The sequence below is a fragment of the Petaurus breviceps genome, unplaced genomic scaffold (assembly GCF_028583685.1).
Source record: "Petaurus breviceps papuanus isolate PSGF00001 unplaced genomic scaffold, PetGlider_PUasm1.0 90823, whole genome shotgun sequence".
Taxonomy (NCBI): Eukaryota; Metazoa; Chordata; class Mammalia; order Diprotodontia; family Petauridae; genus Petaurus; species Petaurus breviceps.
The window spans coordinates 20,559,460-20,567,903 of NW_027187352.1; the positions used below are offsets into that span (position 1 = coordinate 20,559,460).

The 8,444-nt window shown below is 44.4% G+C and overlaps 1 pseudogene; it reads left to right on the forward strand.

The window, feature by feature from the left end:
* Window positions 1-5,467: 5,467 nt before the first annotated feature.
* LOC138148345 (sequestosome-1 pseudogene) lies at window positions 5,468-7,455 on the forward strand (annotated as a pseudogene).
* Window positions 7,456-8,444: the final 989 nt, after the last annotated feature.

The window sequence follows — 8,444 nt, forward strand, 5'->3', positions numbered from 1 at the left end:
GGACTGCAGGCTACTCCAATAGGAGGGCTCCGCCGACCTGGGAAAGGAGGGGTCTGCGGGGAGGAGGGAGTGCTAGACAGAGAAAGGGGAGGAGCGACTGGGGTGTTAGGCGAAGGGTCAGTCCCCGCCATCCCCTCCCTCCCACCCTCTCCCTAGCGCTCCGCCTCCCTACACTTTCCTCCCACCCGGAGCGCGGGGCTCTACAGGGACCAGGAGGGGATGGAGCGGAGTCGCTCCGTCCCCGCCGGCCCCTCCCCCTCCAGTCCCAGATATTCACTTCTCTCCCAGGTGAAAAGTGCTTGGGTCTCTTCTCTCCACCTCCTTCGCTTCTTCTTCCAGCTGTCAACTCTAACGCACTGACTCCACTCCCTCATCACTCCCACCTCTCCCCCCCTCCCAAAAGAAAAAAAAAAATAAACCCCTTGACTGGATAGTCTTGAGACACTTCTTAGTTCCTGAGAAATTGCCTCCCCAGAGCCTCTGCAGCTTGGAATCCGCTCCCCACAACTGACGGCCTAAGCCGGGGTGGGGTGGAGGGGGGGTAAGGGAGGGATTCGGGGAATTGGGGGGATGGGGAAAGAGAGAAAGAAGCAAGACTGGGGAAGCAGGACCCGCCGAACATCTTGCTCTCTGGTTTCCTAAATATATGAAATGAAATTCCACATGGGGACCCAAAAGGAAATGAGACCGGGACGCTCTGTGCTTCTCTGCCCGCCGCCCTTCCTGTCTAGGGGACGTGATTTCTAAATAAGGCTGGGGGAGGGAGAGGGGATGCTTGACCTGTGCAAAGAGGGCGATGTTCCCATCTAGGAGGAAGGGAAAAAGTATTAAATCCCAGCTTCCAGTTCTCCATCTCCCAGTCTTTGGGCCCCAAACGTAATAGTTGAGTCTCCTTTCTTTCTCATTGTTCCCTTCAAGTTAATAATAAGGATAATAATGACAATAACTCACCTTTATATAGCGTTTGGGGCTTTACAAAGTGTTTTGTTTATTACACTATAAAGCAGCTAGGTGTAATGAAAAGCGTGCTTTATCTGCTGTCAGGAGATCTGACATGGAATGCTGCGATGGCTTTGACACCAGCAGCATGATCCTGGGTGCAAAGCTTAAACCTCTAGGAGCCTCAGTTTACCTTGGGGTAAATATTTGTACTTGGTACCTCACAGGGTTATTGTGGGCGGGCTTTATAAACCCTAAAGTGCTATGTAAATATGTATGTTGTACTTCATTTGTAAAAGTCAAGTCAAATAGGGCCTAGTAAGAGCTGAAAACATTGCTAAAGAGAAGCAAAAACAGCTCCCTGACGGCATAATTCTAAACAATGCAGTCCATCACTGGACCCACACTTGAAACTTCTTCAGCTTGGTGGGATCTGTCAGGGCTTGTATTTTGCTGGCAAAACATTTGTCATCACAGTCACCTCCACACCACCATGAGGCATCAGAGGAGGACTGTAGTGAAGAAGATATCCATGTGAAAAACTTACACATTCTAATGAGGGAGACCACATGCAAATGATTATCTTTTAACTACTAAATGGAGTTCGGAGCAAAAACTCCTCCCATAGCCTCCTTTTTGGAGAAGTGGCAAAATTCCAGCCACCTCTTCATTTGCCCCTTGCTCAGCTTGGTTTCTGCTCCAACCTCCCTCCTATGAGTCTGTCTGTCCTCTCTTCCCTCCCCCCTTAGGCTAATTGTCTTCCCTCTCTAGGTGGTAGAGTACCCTGGGGCCTGGAATCAGAGAAAACAACTTGCTGAGTTTGAATGTGACCCAGATACTTACTAGCTGTATAACCCTGGGCAATTCACTTAACCCTGTTTGCCTGAGTTTCTTCATCTGTAAAATAAGATATAGAAGGACATGACAAACCACTCCAATATCTTTCCCAAGAAAGGGGTCTCAAAGAGTCAGACACTGGACTAAACAACAAACTTTAGATTGTAAACTTCTTGATGGCAAGGACTGTTTTTATTTTTCTAATTTGTATCCCTAGCCCTTAGCACAGTGATTGGTCATAGTAAGTGCCTAATAAATGTTTATCATATTGGTATTGGTATCATTTAGTCAATCCCACTTCATTTTACACAGGAGAAATCTGAGGCCCACAGTACTAAAATAACTTGCCCAGGGTCACCTAGATGGTTAGGACTACAACAAAGTAATCTAAAGCATAAATGTTAACTTGAGATATATGGGGTCATGCTGACATGTGTACATTCAGAAACATCTCCTTTCCTAATGTGGGACTATTTGTGCCCTTCCTATGGTAGAATCTTCTGGAGTTCTTTTTGGTTTGATCTGCCACAGTGAGACACACTATGTTGGCCCCAACATTGTGATGTCATTTTGGTCCTCTTACAAAGGACAACAACATGGGGTTATAGACTTGAGGCTAGGAGAAATCTCAGAGGTCAAACAGGTTAAACTCATTTTATAGAGGAGGAAACTCTTATAATAAGCACTTATTGTCTGTGATGCTTTGGCATTTGGTATATTTTTATTGTTAGTATGTTTTTGGATGTCTTCTTCACTACAGTCCTTCTCTGATGCCTCATAGTGGTGTGGAGGTGACCCTCTGATGACAAAGACCTTGTCAACAAAATATAGGCCCTGACAGATCCTACTAAACTGAAGGAGCTTCAAGTGGGTTCTGATGATGACCTATATTATCTGTAGTCCCAGGAGCAGTTCCAATAAGTAGAAGAGGAATGCACAAGTTAATGAAAGAGTCAAACTCACTCATGAAGATCATCAAAGTCATGGAGGAGTTGCAATCAGTATCAGTGGAGGGAGTAGCCACACTAAGGAAATCACAGTTCCTTGAAATATGAAAGAATATCTTCTCTAAGCAACAAAGTTGTAAACTACTTAAAGACAAAAATCAAAGTTTATGCTTTTTGGTTTTCCCCAATGCTAGACACATAAATATTTGGATATTTTTTAAACACCAAAAAGAAAAAAATAAAATTTTTTTGTGAAGAAAAACCTGTTTGTTCTTTTGTTTTATGTGTGGTATTAGGCAAGTCATTTCACTGTATGTATGTCTCTGGGTTTCAGTTTGTCCATCTATAAAATGAGAGGGCTAGTCTATAATATCTCTAAGGTCCTTTCCAACTCTAACAGTATATGATCTTGTATTTATCTTTCAGTATTTGAAGGGCTTTCATATGGAAGGTGGATTGATCTTCTGCTTAGTGCCAGAATGCAAAACTAGGAGAAATGAATGAACATTGAAAAAAAAGGAAATTTAAGGTTGATGTTAGGAAAACAATTGTAATCATTAGAGCCATCCAAAAATGGGATAGGCAGCTTTGGGAGGTGGTGGGCTCCCCTTATGGGGGAGTTTGAGCAGAGATTGGATAAATATTTTTTTGCTACATTATAGAGAGTTGGTTTTTTTCCAGATATAGGTCAGACTAGATAGCCTCCAAGTTACCCTTCAACTGTGAAATTCTATGACCTTGTGATCTGGGATCTTGTGACTGATTCTTACTCAAGTAGTCAGGAAGTTTCGGGAAATAAGGAGATGATTGTAAGCTCAAGCAAGGTTTGAAAATTGCATGCCCTGTCCACTGGAAGGAAGTTTTGGGCATGGCACATGTTATTTACTATACAATACATATACCTGAGAGTGATGAACATAGGACTGTCTTGGCACACATTTAGGTATTTTTTTTTTATGTAGACCTGTGATTTCATCAGTGGAAGGAGTTTACTGTGTGAGAACTTCCTAAACTGTTGAAGGTAGCAATTCACCTATGATGATACAGCTAGTAGGTGTCAGAAGCAAGATCTGAACCCAAATCTTTCTGACTCTAAGACTATATACACTATCTACTGGGCTACATGGCATGCATATTTACACAGTTGTATTTTAAAAGTGACCCTTGGAGTAGGCAGAGTGAAGATGGCAGAGTAAAGTCAGAAATTTACTTGAACTCTTACAAATTCCCCTCCAAACAACTCTAAAATAAGGGCTCAAATAAATTTCTGAAGCAGCAAAACCAACAAAAGGTTGGGATAAAACAACTTTCCAGCCCAAGACAACTTAAGAGGTTGACAAGAAAGGCTTATCTCAAGATGATGGCCAGGCCTGGAGTAGAGTGAAGTACAAGCTGAGTCCCAGCAAGTCAGCAGCAGGCCTTGGAAGTGACTGTAGCAGCTTTAGAAGCTCTTAGGTCACAGACTGTAAGGGGGTTGTCCAATTGGTCAGAAGGAGATTACAGGGGACCCTTTGCTGGCACAAGGGGCAGGGATCTGTTGCATTGCCCAAACACAGACTCAGATCTCAGTCCCAGGGCAAAGAGGAGCACTAGAGCTTGTAGCAAATGGGAAGTTGGGGCCCGGTCACAGTTCCAGTACCGAAAAAAGTGCTAGTGGTAGATCACAGAACAGAACACAAGCTAAGAGAATAGTAAACAAACTTCTCCTTAGAGGATAACCAAAAAGAAGAACCAAAAATTTATAGACTCCAAAAACGAACTCTGGAAACATTAGCAGAAAAAAAGCCTAAAACTTGGCACAAGGCCTCCTCTACCCTGAGAGCAGAGACTAACTTTAAAATAAAGTTAAAAGTCAAGAAATAGCCTGGGAAATGAGAAAACAAAAAAAGAACATGACTATGGAAAGTTTCTATGATGCCAGAGAAGATCAAGACACGAACTCAACAGAAGATGAAGAAATCAAAATATCTACATGCAAAGCCTCAAAGAAAAATGTGAAATAGACACAAGTTCCTCCCCCCAAAAAAAGAATTCTTGAAAGAACTCAAAAAGGATTTTTAAAACCAAATAAAAGGGGGCGGCCAGGTGGCTAAGCGAGTAAGAGCACCGGCTCCAGTGTTGGGACGACCTGGAGATGGAATCCCGGGCTCAGACACTCAGCACCACACCCAGAAATAACTGGCCGTGTAACCTTGAGCAGGTTACTTAACCCCGATTGCTTTAAAAAAAAAAAAGAAGAGGAGGAAGAATGGGGGGAGGGTGGAATGAGAGTGATTCAAGAAAATTATTATTTGAGAATCAACAGCTTGGTGAAAGAGGCTCAAAAGAATGCTGAAGAAAATGACCCCTTAAAAAACAGAATTACCAAATGGTAAAGGCACAAAAACCCATTGATGAAAAAAACTCTTTAAAAAACAGAATGACCAAATGGAAAAAAAGACATACAAAAGTTCACTAAAGAAAATAATTCCTTAAAAATTAGAATTGGCCAAGTGAAAGTCAATGACTCCATGAGACATGAAGAAAAAATAAAATAAAGTCAAAATAATGAAAAAATTGAAGAAAATGGGAAATATGTCACTGGAAAAACAACTGACATAGAAAATAGATCAAGGAGAGATAACTTAAGAATTATCAGACTACCTGAAAGCCATGAACAAAAATAAAATTGCTAGACATCACATTTCAAGAACTTATCAAGAAGAGAGCCGCTTTCTGGACGTGTTCTGCTTCGCTCTCCCTCTTAGTTCGCTCCTTGAAGCGGTCGGTCGGTGTGGTGCGTTCGACTCCCTAGATCCAGTGCTCGGCCTCTGCGTTTGTGCGGCTCGTCGCTGGCGCTGACCATGGAGCGGCTGACCGTGAAAGCCTAAGAGGATTCGGCGCGGGAGATCCGCTGCTTCACCATAGAGCCACTCGAAGGCCCCGGGCCGCTGCGAGAGGCTGCTCCGCCGCGTGGCCGAAGTGTTCCCGGCGCTGCGGCCAACCGGCTTCCAGGCGTACTACCGAGATGAAGATGGGGACAGGATCACCTTCTCCAGCGATGATGAGCTCATGGCAATGCGCTACATTAAAGAAGACCTCTTCCGGATTTACATTAAAGAGAAGAAGGAATGTAAGCGGGAACATCGGGAGCATCGTCCCCCCTGTGCCCAGGAGTTTCCCCCCAACATGGTGCATCCCAACATCTGTGACGGCTGCAATGGGCCAGTGGTGGGTAGTCGATTCAAGTGTACCGTCTGCCCTGACTACGACCTCTGCAGTACCTGTGAGGGCAAAGGTCTTCACAAAGAGCATAACATGATTGTCTTTCAGAATCCCTTCAACATCCACCTGCCTGAGTGGATTTCTCGCCGACGCTGGTTCCAGAAGATGAGACATGGGCATTTCCCTCCCTTTGGGTGGATGCTAGGCTTCCACCTGGGGGTGGAATTCCAGGGGATTCGTTGGTCCTCACTGCATGAACATTCCACCCGCAGAACCCAGCGGGACTCCTCCCAATCCAGGAGCAGAACAAGATGCTTCAGCTAGTACCAGTTCACAGCAGGATCCCAATGTCACCTTCCTGCATAATGTAGGTGAAAGTGTGGCGGCTGCCCTTAGCCCTCTGGGTATTAATGTTGACATTGATGTAGAGCATGGTGGAAAAAGAAGCAAGGTGACTCCATCCTTCTCTCAGCCCAACAGTGGTAGCCCTCAGCCAAGCAGCTCCTCATCCAGCCAGAGCCAAGAAAACCCCCCGAGTGCTGAAATGGAAATGGCGGCCCTCTCTGAGCAAATGGAGAAGGTGATTGTGGAGTCTTCCATGCAGGTGGATGAGAACCCAATGTCCCAAGAACAGACAGAGACTGGTTCAGGAGGAAATGATGACTGGACTCACTTGTCTTCAAAAGAAGTGGATCCTTCCACAGTTGAACTTCAGTCCCTACAAATGCCAGAAACAGATGGTTCAAATTCCATGGACCATTCTCAAGAGGGGCCCACAGGGCTCAGAGAAGCTGCCTTATACCCACATCTTCCACCAGAAGCAGATTCGTGTTTGATCAAATCCCTCTCCCAGATGCTGTCCATGGGCTTCTCTGATGAGGGTGGCTGGCTCACCAGACTCTTGCAGACCAAGAACTACGACATCAGGGCTGCTCTCGATGCCATCCAGTATTCCAAGCACCCGCCTCATCCATAAGGGATTCCTGCTCTGAGAACTCCCTCTCACCTGGCATTTCTGTCCCGTACCGGCACTGACCTGTTTTCATCTCAACTTCTCTGGAAATTAAGCTCATCTTTGTGAAAGTTCTTAGTTCTATGTTCAGTTCATGTTGGAAACCATATCAGTTCACTTTTTGCTTGGGCCATTGTGAGCACCAGCATACCTTTGACCATTATGCTATTGTTTCAAGGGGGAAGGCAGGAAACAAAGCATGGGGTACCAGCTCATCTCAGGCATCCCTTCACCACTTTGAAGGAACAGTTTGTAATGAAGAGGGAGGACGGGAAAGCAAAGCTAAGGGCAGGCTTTCCTAGTGCTTTGTTTTCCACGTTCCCTTAGCTCTGGTGTAAGAGAACTCATGGTCATGTCAGTTGTCTAATTTTAAGTGGTGTTAACTTTTCACCTTTGTGACCGTTTCTGCAGTTAAACTAATGAAAAACTAATGTTGCTTTCTTTTGATGGAAAAAATTGCCATATCCAGTGCCATTCGTTCAATAAACATTTATTCAGCAAAAAAAAAAAAAAGAACTTATCAAGAAAAACTGCCCTGATATCCTAGAACCAAAAGGTAAAATAGAAATTGAAACAATCCTCTGATACCTTCCTGAAAGAGACCCCAAAATGAACTTTTTCAGGAATGTTATAGCCAAATTACATAGCTCACAGGTGCAATAGTAATGTAATTTGATCCCTTTGTATTGGCAAAGGTAACAGGTACAGCACTTAGTAATTAATCAAGCCTATGTTAAAGAAACAGAAGGTATGAACTTCTATTGCTGACCTAACAGGTAAAGGCTGAAAAGGGAGGAGCAATGCTGTATATAAGGAAAAGCCCCAGAGAGGGAGAGTGAGATCTTCTTGGAACAGGCTTCATGGAGGCAGTAGCTGCTGCAGAAGGGGAGGCTGAAGAGGAAAACCCCTCCCCCCAAATCCCCCAGGCTGGAGAGAATGATTTTGATTTTGAAAACCTGGATGAGGTGATTTTGATTCTGGGAACCAGCTGAAACTTCTGCTGAGTCTGAGGGCCAGCTGGAGCTGCTGAGGATTTCTGAGGGCCAGCAGGAGTTGCCAAAGACTGAGGAAGCATGACTGTGATGCTGGTGCTTTTTATGAACCTGTTTGTAGCTTTGTTAAGCCTTGTCTTCCCAGGAACAGAGGCTGTGAAGGATCTGAGATGGAGTGGACACGTTAAGCTCCAATGTGGAGCAGTAACTGCACAGAGAGCTGGACAAGGATCTGGTAGCTGTCTGCCTTTGAACCCAGATGACAGTTTGGTGAATCCAGTTTGGGATCTGGAACCATGGAAGGTCCCAGGGAATCTGGAGGGAATCTGATAAACCACCTGAGTCAAGCTGAAAGAAGACTTTACTTGGATACTGTGTACTGACTGAGAAATTGTAAATTTACTAGTGACCTAGGAGTAGAGGGTCTGTGTATTTTCTAATGATTGAATAGTGAATAATGAAGGATGATTGATTCACTAAATGATTGTATTTAGTAATTGATGACTGAATAAT